At 36.6% G+C, this 27,292-nt stretch overlaps 1 long non-coding RNA gene across 4 annotated transcripts; it reads left to right on the plus strand.

Annotated features, from left to right (window-relative positions):
* Nucleotides 1-1,998: 1,998 nt before the first annotated feature.
* On the plus strand, nt 1,999-15,122 carry LOC133050042 (uncharacterized). Of its 4 annotated transcripts, XR_009691519.1 has the most exons (6): nt 1,999-2,139; nt 3,744-3,818; nt 4,649-4,719; nt 11,311-11,405; nt 12,384-12,526; nt 14,303-15,122. It is a non-coding gene; the product is annotated as an uncharacterized LOC133050042 (long non-coding RNA). The 4 variants fall into 4 exon arrangements; XR_009691516.1 differs by lacking the exon at nt 12,384-12,526; XR_009691520.1 differs by lacking the exon at nt 12,384-12,526 and having other exon boundaries at nt 3,744-3,804.
* Nucleotides 15,123-27,292: the final 12,170 nt, after the last annotated feature.

Raw genomic sequence — 27,292 nt, forward strand, 5'->3', positions numbered from 1 at the left:
ACTCAGGCCACAGATTCCAAATAAAATTATTAAGTTACCTTTCATTTTAACTCTTTCCTGTTAAGATCTTAAGTTCTTTTCATATTTCCTGAAAAAGCTAGTAAGAGACACAAACATTTGCTCTTTTACCATTTAAAATAAGGGATATCGGAGATAATTAGGTTTGTTTGTCATTCCCCATTTTTTTTTTTTTTTAAAGAAATTTAGGATAAAATGAAAACTAGCAAACTTAGAAAGTAGTTCAGTCTTCTTAGACTATGATATATAAGTAAAATGTGTTAATATAAATATATTTCAGCAATTATATATTTTCAAGTTAAAAATACACTCACAATTGGACACACAGATAAGGACAATATCTATCTATACATTAATTTTTTCTAGGTTTCAATGTTCTTATTAATCAGGAATATGTATAATAAACCTTAGGATATAAATGAAAGATCTGCGAATTTTTTCAGTATGCTTGCACTTGCAAACTGTTCTTACTCCCAGGGTAGTCATATCCTCATGAATTGACTTTATATGACATCTCAAAAGAAGATTCTACTCTCTTCTGTCCTCATAATGCTGCCTAACATACTGTTACCAAACCCAGCTTGGGTCTGCTCACCCAACGCACACCAAAGCTAACCTACTGACAATGTATGTACAGCATTTATTTCATGGCAGCCAATGTGGGGCCTAGCAAGGAGAGCTAGAAACAGCTCACCTTCAACTTCCTAATGGGTTTCAGGGAAGAGGTTTTAAAAACAAAGGGAGGGGGAAGGTCACAGTGTGTATGATCAACTCATGCAGAATTCTCTGGTTAATGGTGAGATAATGGGGTGACATTTCTGGAATCTCAGTCATCCACCTCTGATTCCAGTCAGTCTGGGGTCTCTGCTGGTGGTCAGCATGCAGTTAACTTCTTCCCCTTGGTGGAGGATTTAGAGGAGGATTTAGTACCTACGGAATAACTCAGAGCATTATTTACAGCCCTTGAGAAGGAGCTAAAGGTCCTTGACTTGGTTTTATGGCTAAACCATTATTATTTTGTCTTACTTGACTGTCTTTCTTTGTTTCTGCACTCACTTCTCAGATTAAATTTGCTCTTTGGCATTCTGGAAGATCTAGGAGGCTGAAGCTTTTCGATTACAAATGCGAGTCAGGGGAAACAGGGAGCATCTGTCCTGGGGAGACCCCTGCAGGTCCTGCTCAGCTTCAGTACCATATCGGACAAAACTCCTTAGTATTCTCTCATTATCAGATATAAACTTGCTTTTATCTTAAAACAATATTTCTAGAGAAACTTCAAATGTATAGTCAAGATTGGATGTGGTTTATGCCCTATGTGCCTGAAACATGATCCTAACAAAATTTTAAAGATGTGAGAATGGAATCAAATCCTTTAAGCTTTGAGTACCTCCAAATGAATTTTAAATAATTGTGCATGCATGCTCTCTCTCTCTCATATGTGTATATACTCACACACAATATATATATACATGCATATATTATAGTTAAGATAGATAAAAACTTCTGTTTTTAAAGGGACAAAAATAAATAAATAAATAAAGGGACACAAAAAAAAGTTGCATGAGGAATTCAATACTCTCCTAAAACAGTGATGCTCACTTAACCAGAGCTCTTAATAAGGAGTTTGGTACATGGTGGTATTTGATTCAAAAACATCAGTGCCCACATCACTATCAATCTTCAGATAATTTAGAAAGGACAAATGGAACTTTCAAACTTAAGCCAGTTTTCAGAAACTCCTGAATTTTGTGAATATCATCCCCCAGTCCCAGATGCTGATTTAAAACAGGACTAATATGTGATTATATTGCTAATAGATTCCAGAGACTCTTGTGGATTTCCTGTTAAGCAACTTCATAACTTACAACCTGTAAGAGACATCCAAAAAAGTCTGCCTTGAGTCTGGAGTAGACCTCAGGATGTTGATCTTTGGATTCATATCAGTTAAGTAGACAGCTGCGTCATCTTAAAATTACTGAGGTTGTCTTAGGAAGAGACCTCAAACTGAGATTGTGTGGGAATCTTCCAGAAGCAGATGACTGCAGAAGGAGATAGCTTCAGCATAATACTATCTAATCAAGAAGATAACTGACTGCTTCTGCCCAAGTTTCACAGAAAGAGGTAAACAGAGCTACAGATTGTTATGTTTTGATCTATCTGCTCCCCTATGCAATTTATCTTCTTAGATATTTTTCCCACTTGATTGTTTAATATTTGTAAGTGATTTACAGACACATAATACCTCTTGACAATAACAAGGTCCTTAGCCTTTTTTTTTTCTCTCTCTCATAACCTTCACCACAATAAGTCCAATTAGCATCCATCAACACATATTTAAAAATTGTTTTTTCTTGTGATGAGAACTTTCAATACTTACTTTCCTAGCCCCTTTCAAACATGCAATATGATATTATTAACTATAGTCAGCAAAGCAAAAGGAGAAGGGGGTACAGAGGATGAGATGGTTAGATAGCATCACCAATTCAATGAACATGAATTTGTACAAACTCTGAGAGATAGTGAAGGACCGGGGAGCCTGACATGAGTGCTGAAGCCCATGGGATAGCAGAGAGTCAGACATGACTTATCAAGTGGACTACAAGCACCTGCTGTACATTACATCCTCATGACATTCATTTTCTAGCTGGAAGTTTATCTTTTTTGATCCTTTCATCATTACCCGCTCCCCAACTTGAGGTAGTTGCCTCAAGCAACTACCAATCTGTTCTGTATCCATGTTCTTAACATTGATTTTCTCTGTTCCCATTCACTGCTTGACATGAGTCCAATACCTGAAAATAATTTACTCATGCTTTGGCTAAGATACATAATGAAACAGACTGTTGGGTTTGTACTCTTTCACTGTGATGTTATACAGTCTTCCATTGGTATGAGTTCTTCATAATAAATCTGCTTATTCTCCAGCTGGATTTTTAGATAGTATCACCACAACAGGAAAGAAAACCAGAAATCTAGAGCCTGTTATCATGACATATCTAGGGTGGAAATTTTGTTTCTGCACTGAAACAACCTGCACAGAACATTTGTGTCTATTAGCTTTTTAACCAAACTTTTACAAAGTTAGAGGTTGGCAATGAACTATGGAACTGACGGTATATATTCCAAAACTGTCTCACAAAAAAGAGCCCAATTTAAGTTTAATTTCAAACTCTTGCACTTTAGTTCTTCTTGGTGACCTTGCTAGTACAAAATCTATCTCCTTATTTTGGACCATTCTTGATGAGTGATGATTAACCATTACAAAGTTTTTGGACATTCCCAAGTTACATTTTTGGCTGAAAATAGATCATGGTAAAAAAAAAAAAAAAAAGAAGAAGAATCTTACTCCATTTTTTTAATACTTGAATGCTGATATCTTTTTAACCTTTTGCTCCAAAATTGGGCAAGCTGACGAGAAATCATGGGTGCTACTCCTTCAGTGCTGGAGGGAAATTCAAACCAGGGAAGACCCTTCGTGTGTGTGAGAACCTCATGTAAGCCCCATTTTTAAAGCATCTTTCAGATTTTATTTTTAAAATTGCATTTTGTTATGGTAAGAACACTTAACATGAGACTTTCCCTCTTATTACATTTTTAAGTGTACAATACAGTACTGTTGACTATAAATGTAATGGTATATGACAGATCTTTAGAGCTTATTTCTCTCGCAAAACTGGAATTTTATGCTCATTTATTAGTAACACCCTGTTTTCCCCTCTTTTCAGTCCCTGGGAGCCATGACTGCTATCTTTGCTTCTATGAATTTGACTATTTTGAATATCTCATGTAAGGGAAATCAGGTAGTATTTGTCTTTCTGTTGCTAGCATATTTCACTTAGCATAATGTTTTCTTGTTTCATCCACATTATTTTATGCTGGAGAATTACTTTCTACATTAAGGCTGAATAGAATTTCATTATGTGTATATAAGTCATTTTCTTTATCCATTTATCTATCAATGGACAGATAAGCTGTTTCCACACCATGGCTATTGTGAATAATATTGCAATGAACATAAGATTGCTAATATTTTTTTTTTTTGAGATCCTGATTTCATTTCCTTTTGATAAATATCCCTAAATGGGATTGGTGATCATATGGTAGTCCTATTTTTATTTATTGAGGAATCTCTATACTGTTTTCCATAGTGGTTGCACCATTTTGTGTTCCCATCAATAGAGTATAAGGGTTGCAATTTCTCCACATTCTTACCAACACTTGTTTATCTTTCATTTATTTGGTAAGAGCTATTTGATTGATGTGAAATGATATCTCTGTGTGGTTTTGATTTGCATTTCTCTGATAACTAATGGCATCAGATATTTTTCATACACCTGTTGACTATTGGTGTGTCTCCTTTGGAGAAGTATCTATTCAAGTCATTGTTGTTCAGTCATTAAGTCATGTCTGACTCTTTGTGACCCCATGGACAGCAGAATACCAGGCTCCTCTGACCTCCACTATATCCCAGAGATTGCTCAAATTTATGTCCATTAGTCGCACCCTGCAATAAAACTCTGAGTCACTCTCCTTTCCTTGACCTCCCAAGCCATTTGGAACTTGCTTGAGAGCCTAATTCTACTCTCAATTCAAGTAAAAAACCTTTTTAATCTCTTTGGTATATGTGCAGTGTCATCAGTTTCAAAGTCCATGCCAAATTTTTGGTGGAGTGCACTCTGCATTTATGAAAAGACCACAAAAGTAAGTAATGGTATATTGTCTAGCTTCACTTGGAAAATAACAACAAGTAGTCATTTGAAACTTAACCATTTACTCAGGAAATTCTTACTCAAAGAGACAAAATTGTTAACTAGTCAAAAAAAAAAAATAGTTTGCTTTAGATCTTTGCCAACCAACTTATGTGGGTTCACTCATTTAGCCAAATAATTATCTAATTAAGACAATAGCCTGCTCACCTGAAGAAAGAGTTTGGGTATAAGGCTCATAGTTGTCTCATCAAAATTGGTTTCAAGATTCTGGCACTGTTGTGTCTACTCTTCTTAAATAATCATATCATGAACTCTGACATGAATGCACAATCATTTTTCTTGCCTTGAATATCCTGCATTAAGGGGGAAGGGAGTATATGTATGTATATATATATATATATATATATACTGATTCATATTGTTGTATGACAGAAAGCAACATATAATTGTAAGCAATTTTCGCTCAATTAAAAAGTAAATTAAAAAGAAAAAGAAAATTCTGCATTAAACCGTTGGAATCCAGGGAACGAAACCTATACATTCTCTTTCCTTTCCTCTCCTTTTGATACTGTTAAGAGTTTGTAAATGTAGAGTTTTTCATATCTGTAATAAATTTAGTTAACTCACTTTTGAGTGATCAAGAGGTTTTTGTTTGTTTTAATTTTCTTTTTAACGGGAAGTGGTAAAACAAACAAACAAAAAAAGGGGGAGGTGGTTTTTGTGATGAGTTAAGAACTGACAGATATTATGTCTCACTCAAACTCTTAATTTTCTTTCTAATTGCTGTTTACATGGCTTAATCTAGTTTTTGAATCACTGCTGTTTCCCCAAATTGCATCCATCTTTATAGTGACCCCAGTATTCCATGGATAGGTTTTCTGTTCTGATATACTTCTGCCTCTATCAGACCATAATCAAGCTAAACTTCTTATATTTTCTGGAATACGAACCATTAAGATCAAGAGACTGTGCATCTGCTATCTGAGTCATGGTGATTCACACAGTAAGTACCCAGTGACATGTTTATTATGCTAATAAACTTTTACTGAATATGCTATTGACAAAATTCTTGACTTCTCTCTTTATCTCCCAACATGTGGTGCTTCATATCTTGTGCTAGCTGTATTCATGTAGTTGATTCTTTAAACCAGAGGGTAGAACCAATTTGTGTAAATTAAGTATAGCACCCAGAACCAAACCTAATACTCCAAACAGAACAAAGAGCCTCCATACTTTTGTGACAGATATTCTGTTATTATCAAACCATAGGAGATTGCCCTTGTGTTTTGACAGGCACGTGGTGCCTTTACTAAGTGAAGTCGCTCACTTGTGTCCGACTCTTTGTGACCCCATGGACTATACAGTCCATGGAATTCCCCAGGCCAGAATACTGGAGTGGGTAGCTTATACCTTCTCAGGGGGATCTTCCCAATCCAGGTATTGAACTGGGGTCTCCTGCATTGTAGGCAGACTCTTTAGCAACTGAACTATCAGGGTAGCCCTTTGACTAAGTATACAATTAACTAAATCCTTAACATATAATTTTATCTCTCTCTCTTTTTTTTTTACCTCTTACAGTGCCAAGTTATATCTTGTGGTAGTTTCACTGCTACTGCTGTTTCTTTGAACTGGGGGGTAATTATTTTATTTCATTTAGATAACTGTAGCCTCTCAAAATTGTGTGCAATCTTGATTCCATCATATTCTATATGACTTCATGCTCATCACAGATTTAGTATTATACTTTCTAAATCTTTATCTTGATAATTCATGAACATCTTAAATAAACAGGTATAAAGGGAAGAAGTTTGTGCCATAATGTAGAAGACCCACAAGCATGAAAGCATTATCCTCAGTGACAAGGCCATTTGGTCATGTGTGTTTGGACTGGATGCGTGAGGAAAATCTGAATAATCTGGAAAGTGTTCTCAGATCCCCTTTTCATGCCTGGATCAGAGTCTACAGGATCAGTGTCTTTGAAATGAAACACTGAAACCTCTGTGGTTTGCTTACAATTCTAAGACCACCTTCACTGATGAAATATTGATTCTTTCTTCAATCTCATCTTAACTCTCTCTCTCTCTTTTTTTCCTGGAAATCTTTCTGATCACACTTTCCAAGGCTGGGTTAGATGTCTAACCCAAGTGTTCCTTTTAGATTCTTTACCACTCCTATTACAAAATTTTTGTTTGTAAATAATTACAAAATTTTGTTTTGTAATTGTTTATGGCACATGCTTATGTTTCACATTAAAATGTAAAAAGCAAAAGGGGAAACTTTATTTTTGTTCATTAATTGTGTTTGCAGCTCCTAGATTTCTGGTTGACATATAATCAATGAATATAAAATATCATCCCAAATACATTCATGTTACTTTCTAATGGATGATGAAATGTTAACTTCTTTATTTTCTATGACTGATCTAATCTAAGAGCCTCAATTTCACTGAATATCAGTCACCTTAAAGTTTGAGTTTAAAAAAAAGCCATTAGTTTTTTTCAATGTATACTACAAGTTCAACTGTCTATCAAGGGCTGGTATAAAAGTATTTTACATGAAGAATCAGTTTTTTGAAGTCTGTCCACCTTTCAACCCATCCCTTCACCCTTTGTTTCTGTCTTCCAAGGTAGTATTAGGTTGATGCAAACGTCATTTTGGTTTCAGACTATGAATTTTAAATCATTATAACTAGGCTTAAACCAATCTAATAAATAGTTACATGCAGGAGTGTACTGAGGCCTTACAGAACGTGAAAGAAAGCATGACTCAGAAGACGGAGTCATGAAGTCTTCTGGATTCCTTGGCTCAGTGAAGTGGCTAGTTTCTCTGTAATAAAGAGTTTTACTGGCCTTTGTCCCCATTTATTAGAAAGTGAAAGTATTAGTCACTCAGTCATGTCTGACTCTTTGCCACTTCATGGACTGTAGCCCACCAGGCTTCTATGTCCAAGGGATTCTCCAGGCAAGAATACTGGAGTGGATTACTATTCCCTTCTCCAGGGGAATCTTCCCAACCCAAGAATTGAACCCAGGTCTCCTGTATTGCAGGCAGATTCTTTACCAACTGAGCTATCAAGAAAGCCCAGTTCTTAGAAGTAGCCTTTATTTTTTAATTTTTTTTAGAAGTAGGCTTTAAATCATTGAAAGTTCCCTGGGCGATAGAAATATCTTTTTTTATGGTGGACTTTGTGGGTTTATGGGCCTCTCAGGTGGCTCATTAGTAAAGAATCCACCTGCCAAAGCAAGTGACCCAGAAGATGCAGGTTTGATCCCTGGGTTGGGAAGTTCCCCTGGAGAAGGAAACTGCAACCCGCTCCAGTATTTTTGCCTGGGAAATCCCATGGACAGAGGAGCCTGGCAGGCTACAGTCCATGTGGTTGAAAAGAGTTGGACATGACTTAGTGACAGAACATGCGTGCACACTGGGGGTTTTATGCTCACGAGTTGCCTCGTGTTGGGATTATAGATAGACTGTGCTAATAATAATGACTCTGGATAGTTGCTCAGATCAGAAAGACCAACCATATGACTGGGGGATTCTGGCTTTGAGTCATGTGGTATCAGTTCAACCCACAGGGAAAGGAGATTGAACTCAGTCACGTGGGCAATGATCTAATCACTCATGCCTATGTTATGAAACCCTAGTAAAAATTTTGGACACCAGAGTCAGAAGAGCATCCTTCACTTGCAAAACACTCTATATATTGTAACATATCCATGTACTAGGAGGCTAGAATATCCTGACTAGAAGAAGTCACTGGAAGCTTTGAATCTGAGATCCTTTGAGACCTCGGCCTATGTGTCTTTCCTCTGGCTGGTTCTGATTTGAATCCTCTTTGCTGTAACAAAACTATATTTATAACACTTTCCTGAATTCTGTGAATCATGGTAGCAATTAAAAAACCTGAGGGAACTCTCAAATTTACACTTGGTCAGAAGTGAAGGTGGCCTTGGGAGCCAGGGTTTGTGGCTGGTGTCTGATTTAAGGGTAGTCTCATACAGGAGTGTACTCTTAGCCTTTGAATATTTTTCTAATTCTAGGTAGTTAGTGTAGAAGACATTGCAGTGATAGTTTCTGTGCTGCTGAGTGCCGAACAGTTCTTGTAACGATCTTAGCTCTTTGCAGACCTACATTCTTTGTAGAGTGCCTATGGTTGTTATCTAGGGGATTTAGTTAATCTGAGTCACTTGAAAATCACAGAGACCTGGGTGCACTGCTTGAGATTCTTATGTCCATCTGCCATAGCTTCTGGCATACCATTATCCTCTATCTTACTGAAAGTGTCTACATGCACTGGGAGATTTCCAGAGTGAATTTTATGATGTGTCATCTAGACTCCTCTTAGGACTAAAAGACTTAGTCCCTTAGCTCTTAAGGAGGTAGTTAACTACTGCTAGATGACAGCTCTCTCTAGAAAATGCCCCATACCAGAGTCAGCTGTGCTGCCCAAGGTTGTATCCCCTTCCTAGAGATAACCTGCATTAATCATGATAGATGCAGGGATATTAAACCTCACCTCCTCACTACAATGAAGGCAGTACTGAAGGGTCATCATAGCTTCGGAGATCTTTATAGGCTTGGCTAAAACTCTGTTTGGGCTACATCACAATTCAGCTTTTCCTTCTGTCCAATCCTGCTTCATTTCATTTCTCTTTGAAGCTCCCATGCCTCTGTGATACAGTTCTTGCATGTTAGTCTCAGCTTCTGCTTGCTGAGACTTATAATCATCGCTGCCAGGAATGGTCATAGGAATAAAAGATAGAATCCAGGAACTTAGTCATCTTCTAGCTCACACCTAGAATCCATGGCTAGCGTTAGATGATCACAAAGACTCTGGTACAAGGGAGCAAAACTGTTGTAAAACTTTCTCTCATGGTGACCTGGATTGGTGTATCAGTGGAGAAGGATGCACAGGCAAGGGCACTGTATTGTAACCTTGAGAGATGTGGGGTAAGTAACAACTGACATAAAAGATGGTGAACTCAAGCAGCTGTTGCTAAGTGTAATAGATGCTTCAAGGAAAGATAAGCAAAGGGTAACTGATTAAAGAGCAATTAAAAATTAAATGCGAAAGCGACAGGCTTCCTTGGTAACACAGCAAGCTGTAATTGCAACCAGAAAGCAGTTAAAGCTGAAAACTAAAGGACTTTGTGATTAAAGTACCAAAGTGCCAAAGAAAGTTAAACAGGGAACTAAGGCAATTGTCCTATGTAAAGTCAAGACTCTAACGGAGAAATAAAATGACTTAGGTATGTGATAAAGAGAGCTGGGTTGACATACTAAAATTTTTGCATTCACAGATTCCACTAGCCCATCTGTTCATGCAGAAGTAGCCCCCTCCCCTCCCTATTAAAGGTTAGAATATTCCCTCCACTGTAGAGCATCTCTGTTGTGGGAACATGTGTGTCTCACCCCCAAATCTGCCCTCATCTCCTTTCCTGGTTACTAGATCCTTAGGATTATTTCCCAACATAATTTGGTTTCAGAAAGTTTTGGTTAGATAAAGGATTATAAGAACACAAGGAGCTGTGGAAAGTAATCTTTCTTTTCCTGCAGAGATGATTAAGGCTCATCCTTCAAAGGTTATGAGAGAAAGTGGAAGGCACAAAAATACATCAAGAAAACATATCCTAAAATGAATGAATAGATCTTATTTGCAAAGCAGAGATAGAGACAAAGATGGAGAGAACAGAAGTGTGGATACCAAAGCGGGCAAAAAGGAGTGGGAGGAATTGGAAGATTGGAATTGACATGTCTACATTATTGATACTATGTATAATCCAGATAATGAATGAGAACTTCCTGTGTAGCTCAGGGTCAGTGCAGAGTTTCCTGGTGTCCTAAATGGGAAGGAAATCCAAGGAAGAATTCAGCTGATTCACTTTGCTGTACGGCAGAATCTAACACAATATTGTAAAACAACTCTACCCCAAAGAAAGAAAATGAAATAAAATAAATGAATGAGTGATTCAATTCATATTGGCTCCTCTAAGAATATTTCACGTCCTATGAAGGCAGAAGTAGTTCCTTATACACAGCAATAACCTCTTATTCATATTTCTATTGTAGGAGTTATTCTATTGCTGTTATTCTTCAGATAACTATCTCCTCTAGTGTCAGAGGAAATTCTAGAGAATTGACAGCTTACTGAATATACAGCAGACACTAACAGTGGTTTTGAAGTGAAACACTAAAACTTCTGTGCTTGTTTGCAATTCCAAGACCAGTTTGACTCATCTTTCAAGTTGCCTCTTAAATTCACTTTTTCTTAATATGCTTAATATTTTCTAAATTAATGAGTCAATAGATAAATAAGCCAAAAACAGTTCAGTGGAGTGGATTGAAATCTTTTCTCTCAAAGATATCTGGCAAGTTAAATGGCCTGAGACAGTTGACATTGGGATATGTTTGAATTTGAGCTGATATGATTATACTAAAATGATATTACTAATTGGAATTTTCTTTTTCAGAAATTGGTCAGATAAATATTTTGGGGAGGAGGCAATTCTTCCTTGGCTCACCAAAAATATATGAAGTTTGAGACAACGGATAATCCTAATTGTTTCATTTTGTTCGTACCTAGCCGTAATAATGGAATGTTACCTAATCCAGCCCTAAAGACCCAACCTATTACCTTCTACAAATGGATGTGTTCAAGCTGCCAGTTTGAGGCTTAAGGTAAGCTCTCAAAAGACAGCTGGTAGCTGTACCTCCACGTCAACTGAAGCCAACTAGCTTAAAGCTAAAGATATTTTTTGGCACTTAAGTCAGGATATGGTAACAATACAGCCAACTTCCAATTGCCCAGGATGGTGGTGAAGCTGCAGGGTGCTCAGCTCCAAGTGACAGATACAAATTCTTGGAAATTGTGCTCAAAAGGAATTGTAATCCACTGGCTGCATGATGAAGAGAACAGAGTGTTGTGGCAGGACATTCGTGAGAAATATGGATTCAGCTGGTGCTGTTTGCAGATCAAAAAAATGTATTATTGTGCTGAATCCAACCTGTGATGTTCCAGTGAGAACATGTGGCGTCCAGTAATCCATTATCAGAGCTGATCTCCCGATTCTCAAAAAGAGCGATATGAAAGAAGCTGTGATTTTAGTCTCCAATTCATTTCATTTTTCCCAATGTTATCTTTGAGGGATTAAGGATGACTGATGTTGATACACAGAAACAGCCAGTTTAGACCAAGTAATTCCTGAGACGGCAAAATGAAAACTATATCTGGCTGGGCATCTGAACACTGGAAAAATGCTGATGAAACTTTGACTTGGGTTTAGAAAGGCTTATTTGAATAGATTGTGTATATATTTGAATCATAAAGGAAAGAGGAGGGCTATGTGAAGTCTATAGGAAATGGCACTTTTGAAAGGTCAAATTGTCATTTCCATGGCTATACTTCCTATGTGGAATGAAATTAACCAGAAACATACAGTGCAGTGTCCTTTATTTGAAGGTGTCTATAAATTTCTTCGCAAAAAGAAAGATGCTTAAAAATTTTACCCTGTTCATATGCCACCACAGTGAGTTTAGTGCTGAAACTGTGCTTTTGGCAGAGACACATTTACTACAGGAGTGTCAACACTTAGGGCAAACCAACCCTAACTTTATACCTGAGAAAAATGAGCAGAGCCCAATGTTCTGTATCCTCAGGCCCTTGCAAAGTATCTGGAAAATAAGTATTGCTTCATTAATGCTTGCTGAATTGAATTATATACAAGTGAATAAGATCGGGCAGATTACAGATCGCAAATTTCTCTGGAAAGAAAAAAAAATGTTAAAGTGTGGATATCATTGTAAGTATTTTTGACTGAATTCTTCAAGAAGTTTATTTATATGTACATGTCCAGTTTATTTCTAAAATTGAATGTGTTCACCTTTATTTGAATAACCAATTGCAAAAGACCATTCCTTAAACCAAAAGTCCTTCCTTAAACCAAAGGACTACACTTTGGCCCCATGGTGGGTATGTTATTAGCAATAAATCTGTTTTGTTATGACCTCAATTTCATGTTGATAGATCCCTTCAATAAGCCATCATAATATGACTTAAGAACTCTATTTACTATTATATAGTCCATTAAATTGATACATTGGATGGATAATTTAGTACCAAGAAAAAATGATGCCATTTGAAGAATTGGTGTATTATTTTTTATCAGATCATGACAATTAGATAATTTATCATATATCCATTTTTATCTTGCCAGGATGCCCAGGACTAAAAATAATGCTCAATTAGCATAACTACTTAGACATATGTTGATATATTTTCTATGATATGTTTTTATTTTCTTTTTCTATTCTAATACTTACATAATAAAACTTAGAGAACCAGTGCATACATAATAGATATGTAGATAGGTAGCCAACTAGCAAACCAAATATTTGTCATTGTAAAGATAAGCCAAACAGCCTGAAAAATACTTTTTGTTGATAAGACAAATACAACTTGAGGGCACTCGAGCTAAATGAAATGAAAGGAATGACCTTCAAAGTAGGCACCAAGCTCTGCTTGTTATTGCAAAACATCACATTCAAAAACATTTATTAAAATCACCAGAATATTGCTCTCTTTTTCTAAGTGTTAGTTTTTCAGTTGTGTCTGACCTTTTTTGATCCCATGGACTGTAGCCTACCAGGCTCCTCTGTCCATGGAATTCTCCAGGCAAGAGTACTGGACTGGGTTGCTATTTCCTTCTCCAGGGGATCTTCCTGACACAGGTCTCCTGCATTATGGGCAGATTCTTTACCATTTGGCCACCAGGGAAGCCCCTTTCGGTTCAAGAGGAAGGATTAAATAAATATTTGTTTTAAGATAGTTTATGTCCTATATATAGTGAGAATAATTGATATTAGCTGTTTCCTTCATTTTATAAAAAATAGAATTTAAATACCATCTGGAATTATATTTTTCTTTTAGCTCATTTCTATAATAATATTTAAATATATAAACTTATTTGTATGAATTTGTTTATATAGTGCATATATATAGTTCAGTTCAGTTCAGTCACTCAGTCCTATCCGACTCTTTGCGATCCCATGAATCGCAGCACGCCAGGGCTCCCTGTCCATCACCAACTCCCGGAGTTTACCCAAACCCATGTCCATTGAGTCAGTGATGCCATCCAACCATCTCATCCTCTGTCGTCCACTTCTCTTCCTGCCCTCAATCTGTTCCAGCATCAGGTAAAGAAGACTGAAGTATGTTTTTCCTGCGTGGGAGTTGTTTTTCACAATCAAGAATTCTGGGATATCCCATTCCAAATTACTGAGATCTTGGGACAATGTGGGGAACAATAAAATACAGACTTGCAGCCTTTACATTTGATGCAGGTATCATTCTACAAGGGATTTCTCTGTTCAGATGCTTAGTTCCACTTCACTAGAAATCAAGTAACACCGCTAGCCCCACCGATCTATGCCAAATCAGAGAAAGAGTAGCAGCACACACGCATTATATTCATGCTGCTGTTTTGGATTCGCCTGCTTAGTAAACATAGCTTTGAGTTACCCCATCTCCGTGCGTGAAGTATGTTAAAAGCAAAATCACTTTTTGTTGTTTTGTTTAGCCGTATTCAACCCTTTGCGATCCCACGGACTGCAGCACACCAGGCTTCCATGTCCTTTACTCTCTCCCAGAGTCTGCTCAAACTCAAGCTGGTCCACCTCAGCCTCTGACACCGCCTTCTTCTCCTGACCTCAAGCTTTCCCAGCATCAGGAACTTTCCCAATGAGTCGACTCTTCACATCAGGTGGCCAAAGTATTGGAGCTTCAGCTTCAGCATCAGTCCTTCCAATGAATATTCAGGATTGATTTCCTTTAGGAATGACTGGTTTGATCTCCTTGCAGGCCAAAGGACTTTCAAGAATCTTCTCCAGCACCACAGTTTGAAAGCATCAGTTCTTTGGCGCTCAGCCTTTTTTATAGTCCAGCTCTCATATCTATGCATGACTACTGGAAAAACCATAACTTTGACTATATGAACCTGTGTTGTCAAAGTCATGTCTCTGCTTTTTAATATGCTGTCTAGCTTGGTCATAGCTTTTCTTCCAGGAGCAAGTGCCATTTATTTTATGGCTGCAGTCACTGTCCACAGTGACTTTGGAGCCCAAGAAAATAAAATTTGCCACTGTTTCCACTCCCCCCTCCCCCATCTTTTTTGGAATCACTAAAACCAGTATCTCTTCTTAATGACTTTAATTCATTCCTGAAGATTCTACCCTTAAGTGCAAGAACATTAAATGAAAATAATTTTTTCCTTAATTTCAATGGGAAAAAATGATACATTCTAATTTAACTCAAAATATCCAATTTTTACAGATAGCATATGTCAAGTAATTTGAAGCTAAATAAATAGTTTGTAAATAAAATAAAAAGTAGTAAAGTTTGATATATTTATTTCAAACTTTTCTGAGCCATGTTCTTTAGTCTTTTGAGAGGATGGTTATTTTGAATTGAAATGCATTTTAAAATAGAGTTTTACTACAGGAAAAATCTCCAGAGCAAAAATGAAAGCTAAACACTAAAGTCATGGAAAAGCCATGGAAAAAATAAGTACACACAATAGCCCAAAATCAGAGCACATACTTTCTCTTCATCTCTCACATTTTATATGTGCATACAATATGAAAAGTGTTTTGGACTCATCCAAACAAAATGTACAATTTAATTTTGTTTCATAAGACATTCTCTGAAGGAAAACCTTTGTGTTGAGTAAACTGATATGCATGCTTTTTTCTGAAATCATAAAGTCAAAATACTACTGTGCTGTACTGTGCTTAGTCGTTCAGTGGTGTCCAATTCTTTACAATTCCATGGACTGTAGCCCACCAGGTTCCTCTGTCCATGAGGATTCTCCAGGCAAGAATACTGGAGTGAGTAGCCTATCCCTTCTCCAGGGGGGTCGTCCTGACCCAAGAATCGAACCAGGGTCTCCTGCATTGTAGGTGGAGTCTTCACCAGATGAGCTACCAGGGAAGCCCCCAAATATTACCACTATGTAGCATTTCTTTGCTTAGATTTGGAGTGAAAACTTACAAAACAAATAAAATAAGAGATATTACCAAACAGTTTAAAATTTTTCTGGAGTTGATATGGCTAAAAGTCTGAGTACTATTCAGTCAGAATCATTAAGTAATAAACAGTTTTATATCACTTCTAAGTGTTCAATAACTCAATTTTAAATTGATGTCTAATAAATTGATAGTTTATCTGCCTTTGCTTATATTCATTTCATCCAAAATTAGATTTTCAGGAGCATCTTAATGTTCAGGGTGTCTTCAGAAGTCTTGGAATTACTGTTTGCCTTATAGTTGTTGTTTAGTAACTCAGTTGTGTCTGAATCTTTGTGACCCCATGGACTGTAGCACGCCAGGCTTCTCTGTCCATCACCAACTCCCAGAGTTTGCACAAACCCATGTTCATCAAGTAGTGATGCCATCCAACCATTTTATCCTCTTGTGGTCCCCTTCTCTTCCTGCCTTCAATCTTTCCCAGCATCAGTGTCTTTTCCAACAAGTCAGTTCTCATCAGGTAACCAAAGTATTGGAGTTTCAGCTTTAGCATCAGTCTTTCCAAGGAATATTCAGGGTTGACTTCCTTTAGGATTGACTGGTTTGATCTCCTTGCAGTCCAAGGGACTCAAGAGTCTTCTCCAACACCATAGTTAAGAAGCATCAATTCTTTGACGCTCAGCTTTCTATATAGCCCAACTCTCACATCCATACATGACTACTGGAAAAACCATAGCTTTGACTGTGTGGATTTTGTTGGCAAAATAATGTCTCTGCTTTTTAACATGCTGCTAGATTTGTCATCGCATTTCTCCCAAAGAGCAAGTGTTTTTCAGTTTCATGGCTGCAATCACCATCTGCAGTGATTTTGGAGCCCAAGAAAAGACAGTCTGTCATTGTTTCCATTGTTTCCCTGTTTACCATGAAGTGATGGGACCAGGAGCCATGATCTTAGTTTTTGATTGTTGAGTTTTAGGCCAGGTTTTTCACTCTCCTCTGTCACTCTCATTAAGAGGCTCTTTAGTTCCTTTTTGCTTAAGTAGAGTATTTTACATCAAATAAAATATTCATAAGATTCAGTAGTTGAAGCTTAAATCGAAGCTTTCACTTCATTCTAAGCTGTTTTTATTAATGGAATACATTCAACTATTGAGAATAATTAAGCCATCAGAGAGAGGATCTTGGGTGACTCTAGCACTGTTTTCCCCCTAGTAGTTTATATTCACCAGGGAAATGGTAATTTTTATTGTTTAACTTGATATGAACAGAATTCAGACTGACATTTATTATGTTGCTCTGCTATTTTAACTTCACTTCTGTTAGCATCTCCCACACCAGTAATGATGAATGGGAAAAACTTCCTTTTTTTTTTTTTCTCTGATGGAAGAGAGAGCCTGAAGTTGTCAGAAATTCTGAGTTGGTCTGTTATCTCCTTATCCTTTTATTCTATCATGAATGAGGAAAGAATATGGGAGGTTACATTGTTGTATATGTTCAGAATATTTGTTTCTGGCTAACACCCTATATCACTTTGGCAAGGCTGCCATAATAAAAATACCACACACACTGGCTGACTTAACATAAATTTATTTTCTCATAATTCTGGAAGTCAGAATTTCAAGGTCACGTGTCTGCCAGTTTGATTTCTCCTGAGGCCTCTCTCTTTGGCTTATAGATGACTTCTTCCTTGTTGTGTTCTCACATGGCCTCTTTTCTCTGCACAAACTTTACTGGTGTTTCTCTTTCTTCTAAGGACACCAATTATACTCCACTAGGACTCACACTAAGAGACTCATCCTTATATAACCACCTCTTTAAATATTCTACCACCAAATAAAGTCATATTCTGAGCTACTGGGAGTATATCCTTCAGTACATGAATTGGGAGACTCAGTTCATTTTTTGACAACTATTATGTTAACCAAAGATTCCAAGGATATGAAAATCTATTTTGAAAACTAACCTATTTACTTGAGGAGTATCAAGCTCAAAAGTCTTTAAGCTTGTATAGGTATCATTAAAACTTTTTTTAGGCACCATGTGAAATAGTAATGAGTTAACTGGATATTCACATAGGAAGAAATAAACCTAATTTTAATCTCTAATTCATTCTAAAAACTATTTATTTCATGCTGGTTTATGGATCTAAGCAAAGCTGATAGAGCCATCAAGTTTATAAAAGAAATCATATGGGAATATATTTGTGACCATGGAGATTGGCTTTCATTTTTCAGAGAGAACACAAAAAGAACAATTCAAAAGGGGAAAAGTTGATAAATTAAATAAAATTAAAATCTATCATTTGTGCTCATGAAAAACACCATTAAGGAAATGAATCAGTAGCTTATAGTTTAGCTACTATAGAACATATCTATCTGATGTTGGAAATATACATATAAGTGCACACACATACACAAAAATATCACTATAAATTAACCAATAATCACCATAAACCATATTAATCTAAATCTGGAAACAAATCAAATGCTTATCAACAAGAGAACATGATAAGCACATTGTAGTAAACCCACATAATATAGTACTACTCAGCACTAAAGGGAAACTGCTATTTATTTAAAATCTAAAATTTTCATTGAAATTTAGTTGATTTACAATGTAGTTTTACTTTCTGCTTACAGCAAAGTGAATCAGTTATACATATACATAATTTTACTCTTTTTTAGATTCTTTTCTCACATATGTCATTACAGAGTACTCATATATAAAACTAATAAGGGGCTACTATACAGCACAGGGAACCCACTACTTAGATGTGCAAACACATGAATGGGCCTCATAGACACTCAAAGATACACAAAGAAGTTTTCTGTCTTGACAGAAATGTGCTAGACTTTATCAAATGCATTGAACTAAACACTTAAAATCTGTGCATTTTCTTGAATAAAAGCTTTTGTAAAGGAAAATAAAAATACACAAATTCACAAAACTTTTTGTAATGGTAAAAAGGCTGAACATGTATTTTAGGGCTATGGGATACTATTGTATTTAAATATCTGGAGGAACAGGCCTCAACTAAATTACTTACCATTATATGAGATATTCAATAACTATATGCCCAAGAGGAGTTAATCTGGAAAGGTGATAGGGAGCAGGAAGTTTGTGAAAAGGTAATTTTATTTACTTTTATTTTTCTGGTAGAAAACTGGCTAGTTTACAGAAAAATATTTGTAAGACACACACGTATTATGTATAAATATTTCTAGAATTGTCTTAGAAGTAATCAAAAACTATTTTATTATGACTTTGTTCAAGTTTCAGCCTGAGAAATATGTACACATTTTATTCCTATACTATAAGTTAGCCAATAAAATATATAACATCAATTCCTGTCTATAAAAGTCTCTGATGACTTGGGAACTTAATGCATTTTATACTTTAATCACTGCTTTTGGTAGTAGGGAAGTGACTCACTGTATTGCATAGTCCCCTTGACACATGCAGAGGTTATAAAAGAGTGAACTAAAATATACCCTATATTTGGATCCAATTTTTTTTCCTTCTGGGAAGCATACTCTCAGCAAGAAAGAGAGAAATCCACTTCCACAGTGTCCTTAATACTTGCAGAAGGTCCTATGAAGATTTTTAGTTACATGATTAAAGATTTGAACATGATGTTGGGAAGAAAAGCTATATTCTTTGGTGCAGTTTTCAGAGAGAATGATGGACATATTCCAGTAGCTATTTGAGGCACTATAAATGTTATTTTTATTTCCACTTCTTATGGACTGTTTAAAATTGAATGATTTCTGAGAAACTTAGCTGCCAATGACACTTGGATTAAAATAAATAAATGGGTGGATATATTAAATACATCAAGTCATAGAATCGAACATTTAATGAACTTCACTCGTGTTATTTTGTGGAGTACTAAATAGCATGACAAAATTTACATGACAAAATAAATAGAAAAAATATCAGAAATCACTCCCAAATCAGCATAGAATTAATAACGAAAATAATAGAATGCATCTATATAATGATAGTCAGCTATGTACATTTCAAAATAACTTATGGATACTTAACTCATTGAATACAACATTATGTTTCATGCTTAGTTGCTCAGTTGTGTCCAACTCTTTGAAACCCGATGGACTATAGCCCGCCAGGCTCCCCTGTCAATGGAATTATCTGGTCAAGAATACTGGAGAGAGTTGCCATTTCCTTCTCCAGGGGATCTTCCCAACCCAGAGATCAAAACCTTGGCTTCTGTACTGCAGGTGGGCTCTTTACCACTGAGCCACCAGGGAAGCCCCACAATATTATGAGGAAGTACTAACATTTCTTCACTTCACTTATGAGATATCTGAGGCCCAAAGTAGTTAAATTGTTTATCTAAGGTCATGTTGATAAAAGAGCCTGATCTGCAACTTAAGTTTTAGGACCTCAGAGTCTGCTCACTGAAATGCATAATTCTGTGAGCACAAACAGACAAAATACAAATTGATAGAATGGAGGCAAGAATGTGTGGAAACTCATTTATGGTTGCTCTATTTGATAATAGAGATGGGGAAAAGAAAGTTGGGAGACTAAAACGATGGGGAGAGTTATTATTTGGTCATTTATTATTGAGTAAATTAACAAAGGGAATTTATTGTTTGTCATATAGCACTAAGGGCCAGATTAAAATTATTGGTCATGAATTTAAAGTGAGATGAATCAACTTCGTTCCTGCAGTCAGTGTTCTAAAGAGAAACAGAACCTATAGTATACACAAAAATATATATTTATATTTATATCTCTATCCATAGTATATATACCTAATAGTATCTATGATTTTTGTAAATTTTCTATTGGATATTCACATATCTATAAATGTGTGTGTGTGCACAGGCTTCCATGGTGGCTGAGTGGTCATATACATGTGTGTATTTATGTATTTGTATATATACACACATACATATATGAGAGAGAGACAGAGAGAGAAAAATAGAGAGAAAAGAAGAAAAATAAAGTAAGGGCAAAGAGAAGAATTATAAAGAAGTGACTCAGATGATTATTCAGGCTGAGAAGTCTCCAGATTTGCAATTGGCAAGCTGAAGACCCAAGAGAACTGACTGTGCAAATTCCAGTCTGAGACTAAAGTTATAAGAACCAAGAGGGTTGATGATGTAAGTTCTAGCCTGAGACTGAGTCTGTCTGAAAACAGGAGAAGATCATTTTCACAGCATGAAAAGAATGAGTGAAATCAAGAGAGAAAGAAAGAGAAAATGAATATTTTCCTCTTGTTCAGCTTTTTTTGTCCTAGTTAGGCCAGTGAATTGGATGAAGCCCACCCCCATGAGGGGGCAATCTGCTTTACCCAGTTAATCCATTCAAATGTTAATCTCATCCAGGAATACCCTCATAGACACACCATCCAGAAGAATATTTAACCAAATATCTGGGAAACTTATGGCCCATTTGCTATGACTCTCTTCCAACAACACAAGAGAAAACTCTACACATGGACATCATCAGATGGTCAATACCAAAATCAGATTGATTATATTCTTTGCAGCCAAAGGCAGAGATGCTCTTTACAGTCAGCAAAAACAAGACTGGGAGCTGACTGTGGCTCAGATCATGAATTCCTTAATGCAAAATTGAGATTTAAATTGAAGAAATTAGGGAAAACCACTCGGCCATTCAGGTATCACCTAATCAAATCCCTGATGATTATACAGTGGAAGTGACAAAAATATTCAAGGGGTTAGATCTGATAGAGTGCTTGAAGAACTATAGACGGAGGTTCATGACGCTGTACAGCAGGCATTGATCAAGATCCCTAAGAAAAAGAAATACAAAAAGGCAAAAAGCTTCTCTGAGGAGGCCTTACAATTAGCTGAGCAAAGAACAGAACCAAAAGGCAAAGGGGAAGAGGAAAGATATACCTATTTGAATGCAGAGTTGCAAAGAATAGCAAGGAGAGATAAAGCCGTCCTCAGTGAACAGTGCAAAAAATAGAGGAAAACAATAGAATGAGAAAGACTAGAGATTTCTTCAAGACAATTCTAGATACCAAGGGAACATTTGATGTAAAAATGGGCACAATAAAGGACAGAAATAGTATGGACCTAACAGAAGCAGATGATATTAAGAAGAGGTGGCAAGAATACACAAAAGAACTATACAAAAGAGATCTTCATGACCCAGATAACTAGGATGGTGTGCTTACTCACCTAGAGCCAGACATCCTGGAATACAAAGTCAAGTGGGCCTTAGAAAATATCGTTATGAACAAAGATAGTGGAGGTGATGGAATTCCAGTTGAGCTCTTTCAAATCCTGAAAGATGATGCTGTGAAGGTGCTGTACTCAATATGTCAGCAAACTTGGAAAACTCAGCAGTGGCCACAGGGCCGGAAAAGGTCAGTTTTCATTCCAAAGGCAATCCCAAAGAATGTTCAAACTACCACACAATTGCACTCATCTCACTCTCTAACAAAATAATGCTGAAAATTCTCCAAGCAATGCTTCAACAGTACATGAACCAAGAACTTCCAGATATTCAAGCTGGATTTAACAAAGGCAGAGGAACCAGAGATCAAATTGCCATCATCCATTGGATTATAGAAAAAGCAAGAGATTCCAGAAAAACATCTGCTTTTGCTTTATTGATTACACCAAAGCCTTTGACTCTGTAGATCACAACTGTGGAAAATGCTTCAAGAGTTGGGTATAGCAGACCACCTTACCTGCTTTCTGAGAAATCTGTATGCAGGTCAAGAAGCAATAGTTAAAACTGGACATGGAACAATAGACTGGCTCCAAATTGGGAAAGGAGTACATCAAGGCTATATAACATCACACTGCTTATATAGCTTAGAGGCAGAGTACATCATGTGAAATGTCGGGCTGGATGAAGCACAAACTGGAATCAAGATTGCCAGGAGAAATATCAGTAACCTCAGATACTGAGATGACACCACCTTTATGGCTAAAAGTGAAGAGGAACTAAAGAGCCTCTTAATGAAAGTGAAAGAGGAGAGTGAAAAGCCTGGTTTAAAACTCAAGATTCCAAAAACTAAGATCATGGCATCTGGTTCCATCACTTCATGGCAAACAGATGGGGAAACAGTGACAGACTTTATTTTTGGGGGCTCCAAAATCACTGCAGATGGTGACTGCAGCATGAAATTAAAAGACACTTGCTCCTTGGAAGAAAAGCCATGGCCAACCTAGGCAGCATATTAAAAAGCATAAACATTACTTTACCAACAAATGTCTACCTAGTCAAATCTATGGTTTTTCCAGTAGTCACATATGGATGTGAGAGTTGGACTATGAAGAAACCTGAGAGCCGAAGAATTGATGCTTTTGAACTGTGGTGTTGAAGAAGACTCTTGAGAGTCCCTTGAACTGCAAGGAGATCCAACCTGTCAATGTGAAGGGAAATAAGTCCTGAATATTCACTAGAAGGACTGATACTGAAACTGAAACTCCAGTACTTTGGCCACCTGATGTGAAGAACTGACTCATTGGAAAAGGCCCTGATGCTGGGAAAGTTTGAAGGCAGGAGGAGGAGGAGACAACAGAGGATGAGAGTTGATGATGGACATGAGTGAGTGAACTCTGGGAGTTGGTGACAAACAGTTGGTTATGGAGGCTTGGAGTGTGCAGTCCATGGGGTCTCAAAGATTCAGACACGACTGAGTGACTGAACTGAACTGATGGCCTATTTAACTTGATACCTAAAATTAACCAATGCAATGGTTGAATATTTCTCTCCTATCATGCACAACTACAAGTGTGCAGGTGTAGAAGGGACAGAGAATTTTATTCAAGCTAAACTGATGTTTTACCAAGTGATTAAGACAGAGAGAGGTCGAAGAGAGTAGAAGGTAAAATGCAGAAATGTATAATAACAAATCATGTTGTTTAAACTGTGTGATAAAAAGTTCCTATAAAAAAGGGTGAACAATCTGATGAGACAGAGGAATTGTTGAGATAAGAGACTAGAGGGAACAGAATTAGGGCTGGAGATTGGAAAGTCTGAAATTGAAGTCACAGATGGAGTGCAGTGGTTTTTGTTTGTTGTTCTTTCACTAAGTCGTGTCTGACTCTTTGCGACCCCGTGGACTGTAGCCTACCAGGCTTCTCTGTTCATGGGATTTTCCAGGCGAGAATACTGGAGAGGGTTGCCATTTCCTCCTCCAGGGGATATTCCTGGCCCAGGGATCTAACCCATGTGTCCTGCATGTATCTCCTGCATTGAAGGTGGATTCTTTACCACTGAGCCACTAGGGAGTGAAGTGGTAGTTATGGTAAATGGGTGAAGGAACATACACAAAGTTTGGTAGATTGATAGTGGATGACAATCCCCATCTCTGTCCTTGTGTATAGAGGAGAGTATAAAGTAAAGATAAGATTTATGTGCATATGAACTATTTTATAAGTCAGAATGTGGTCAGTGCCACAAGATATATACCAACAGAGAACGAGGTGAGATCTGAAAAGAAAGAAATTACTCTTGGCTGGTTACCAAGAGGGAAGTGGGATTTCAATTCCACCCTGGAGGGTGAGAAATATGTGTAGATATGGTCATTAGGATATCTGGATTAAGTTGATAGGTAACAGGATTTCCAGGGGGTTTTGATCAAGGACATTTTATTACTTATCATGTAAAAATAAAGCTGAAATCCCAATATTGGGAAGGGCAAATTAAAGACATGTTTGGTTAAAGATTTGTTATCATATTATAGTTACCATATTTTCTAGGCACATATAGCCTGGAAAAATATAGACTCTATATTTAGCCATAGTAGGGGGAAAGTATCTGGATTATTGGCATAGCTATTGAGATAGCACACAGTCTAAGTGTTTATTTTTGTAAGTTACTTGGCTGGTCAGTTTGCTTTTTAGCTCTCTTTGATCTTGGCTGGGATCACTCACATATTTCTTGACCATCTGTCTGATACTGGTCTGGGACAGCCTTCCCTGGAAATGATTAGGGCAATTTGACTGAGCTTCATAAACCTTTCATTCCCTAGCAAGCTTGTCTTAGCATTTCTCATGGCAATGGCAGAGGGATAAAAGCAGAGTGAAAAAGCACAAGTACTTTTTGCAAGTTTCTAGTTAAGTCACATCTACTCATTTGTCACTGGACAAAGCAATGCCATGATCAAGCTCAGAATCAGAGAGACCAAACACCAAAAATTAAAAAAAAAAAAAGAAAAGTGATACAGTGAAGAGTGAAGAATTAGAGTCAATTTTAGGGTTCCCTGGTGGCTCAGCGGTAAAGAATCCACCGGTAATGCAGGAGACGTGAGTTTGATCCCTGGGTTGGGAAGATCCCCTGGAGAAGGAAATGGCAACCCTCTCCAATATTCTTGCCTGGAAAATCCCATGGACAGAGGAGCCTGGTGGGCTACAGTCCATGGAGTCACAAAAGAGTTGGACATGACCGAGCAAGAGCAACTTTCACTCACTCACTCCTGTATATTTAGTACAGAATAGAAAAGAGAGGACAGATTTACATGTTGTTCTGAATGTGTGACATTTTGCATATGTATGTGTGTATTTAAGCAATGACTGATTAATAGATATAGATTTGTACACTAAGTCTAAGGTAATTGTATAATTTTCTAGGGAAAGTATGTAAAGAGAACAGAGAAAGAGAGCAAGAGATAGAAAGAGATAGAGAGAACATCTCACATAAAACAAAAACTTTTGGGTGTGTCCATGAATTGCCTACAACAAAGGAGGTGGATTTGAGTCAATTTCATTCCTGTTTCTTTTAGATTTATACTTGAAATGAAAAACTGAGATCCAAGTTGAAAATATACTTCTGTAATAGTCTTCACTGGGTAGAAGAAATAACTTGTTTTCAGGAACCAGATAATCTGAGTTTGAACTCTATGTTAATTATTACATCTGGTCCTCAGGCATCTTTTCAGTTAAATGTGGGTAATAGCTGTAATTTGAGGATTGAATGAAATACCTAGCAAAAAGACAGATGTGTAGTTAGTACTCAATAAATAGGTCTACATCACATGCCCACTTTCTTAATTCTCCTTTCCCTCAGTAGCACGTGTGTGTGCGTGTGTGTGTGTGTGTGTATAATTTATGTTCTTTTTAGTTTATAGAACAGAGACTAAAGGAGCTCACTTTGCTATAATAGTACAGTATAAAAGCCACATTCTTGAATATTTACAACTTTATTCCAGAAATAGATCAGTGACAGAACATCAAGGTTCTTATGCAAACCTTGTTGATACATTTTGAAGTGCTATGTAAATGTTAAAATCCCTGTCACAGGTTTCCTGTGACTACTTGCCTACTGGTGACATCTGTAGATTCTCTGATGCTTCATATTTTATATTATGAATTTTAAGACACTGTACAATTTAATTTTGAGGTGACTAAACTGAATGAAATGGAAACAAGATTGTGAAATATTTAATCACCTTGGGATTAAAAGTGACAACAGAATTAACGAATCAACAACTGCTATCTTGAAACAAATGAATAAAAGTGCATAAGTTATCTGACAAGTTCAACTCTATAGATATAAATAGATATAAAGATAATTCAAAAAACAAAGTGCTCCTTTTGTACAAATAGGCAGAAAAAAATTACTTTATATTTTTCATGCCAAAGTTGATAAATTTTTCAATGTGCTTGGCATATCTTAAGGTACTCAGTGATTAAATTTAAAATCATTTAATATAATCACTATTCATTTTTACCCTTTTTTATGGCTAAATACCTATACACAATAAATATATGATGATGATAAGGCCTCATGAATAATAGGTAATTAATCCTCAGATGAGTCAATGGATGATGCAACGACCATTATTATTAACAGATGTTTATAAAAGTATACTCTTTTCTAGGAGTACGACAATTTATAAATTGGACAAATCCTTGTCCAATAAGACTAATTTCATGGGGGAACAAGATAACATCTGTGATGACTGATTTCAGGAATATTGAAATACATAATTTTATTTTTCAAAATAACTTCTATTCTCTAGAAATGCTAAAAAAAATTCACATAGTAGAATAAGTTTTCAAAATTATTTTAGGTACAAGTAATTACAGCAGAAATTATTACTGCTGACTATACAGATTACTTGAAGTTCAGTTATTTGAAGACTTTACTTGAAGATGACCCAAATGGGAACATAATTCAAGGCAGATGCTTTTTTGAAGATAGGTTTTAAGGATAGAAAAAGCAGAGTACAATGGGTTTCTCAGCAGCAAACAGATCGCCAAAGATAAATGTCACCTTTGCAGTTTTGCTCAGAGTTAAAGGTACCTCAAGTGAAATATCCAATGGCAGACACATGGATGAAGGAGACAGCTCTCCACCAATAAGACTTGAAAAGTGGAGGAACTAGCTCTGCTAACCAATGTCCTGCTTCAATATTTTCTAGGTACCTGAATTGAATAGCCACTATCTTAATAATTTAAGGTGATTGTCAACATGACATATACTCTACAAGAGAGGTTCCAGAAGAAAAATCATTAAAATGAGCAAAGGGCCTGTGTTTGAGATCTAGCTTTGGCATCTCTTTGAACCTGTGGGATGATGTAGAGGCA

Source organism: Dama dama, chromosome 31, assembly GCF_033118175.1.
Source record: "Dama dama isolate Ldn47 chromosome 31, ASM3311817v1, whole genome shotgun sequence".
In the NCBI taxonomy this organism is placed as follows: Eukaryota; Metazoa; Chordata; class Mammalia; order Artiodactyla; family Cervidae; genus Dama; species Dama dama.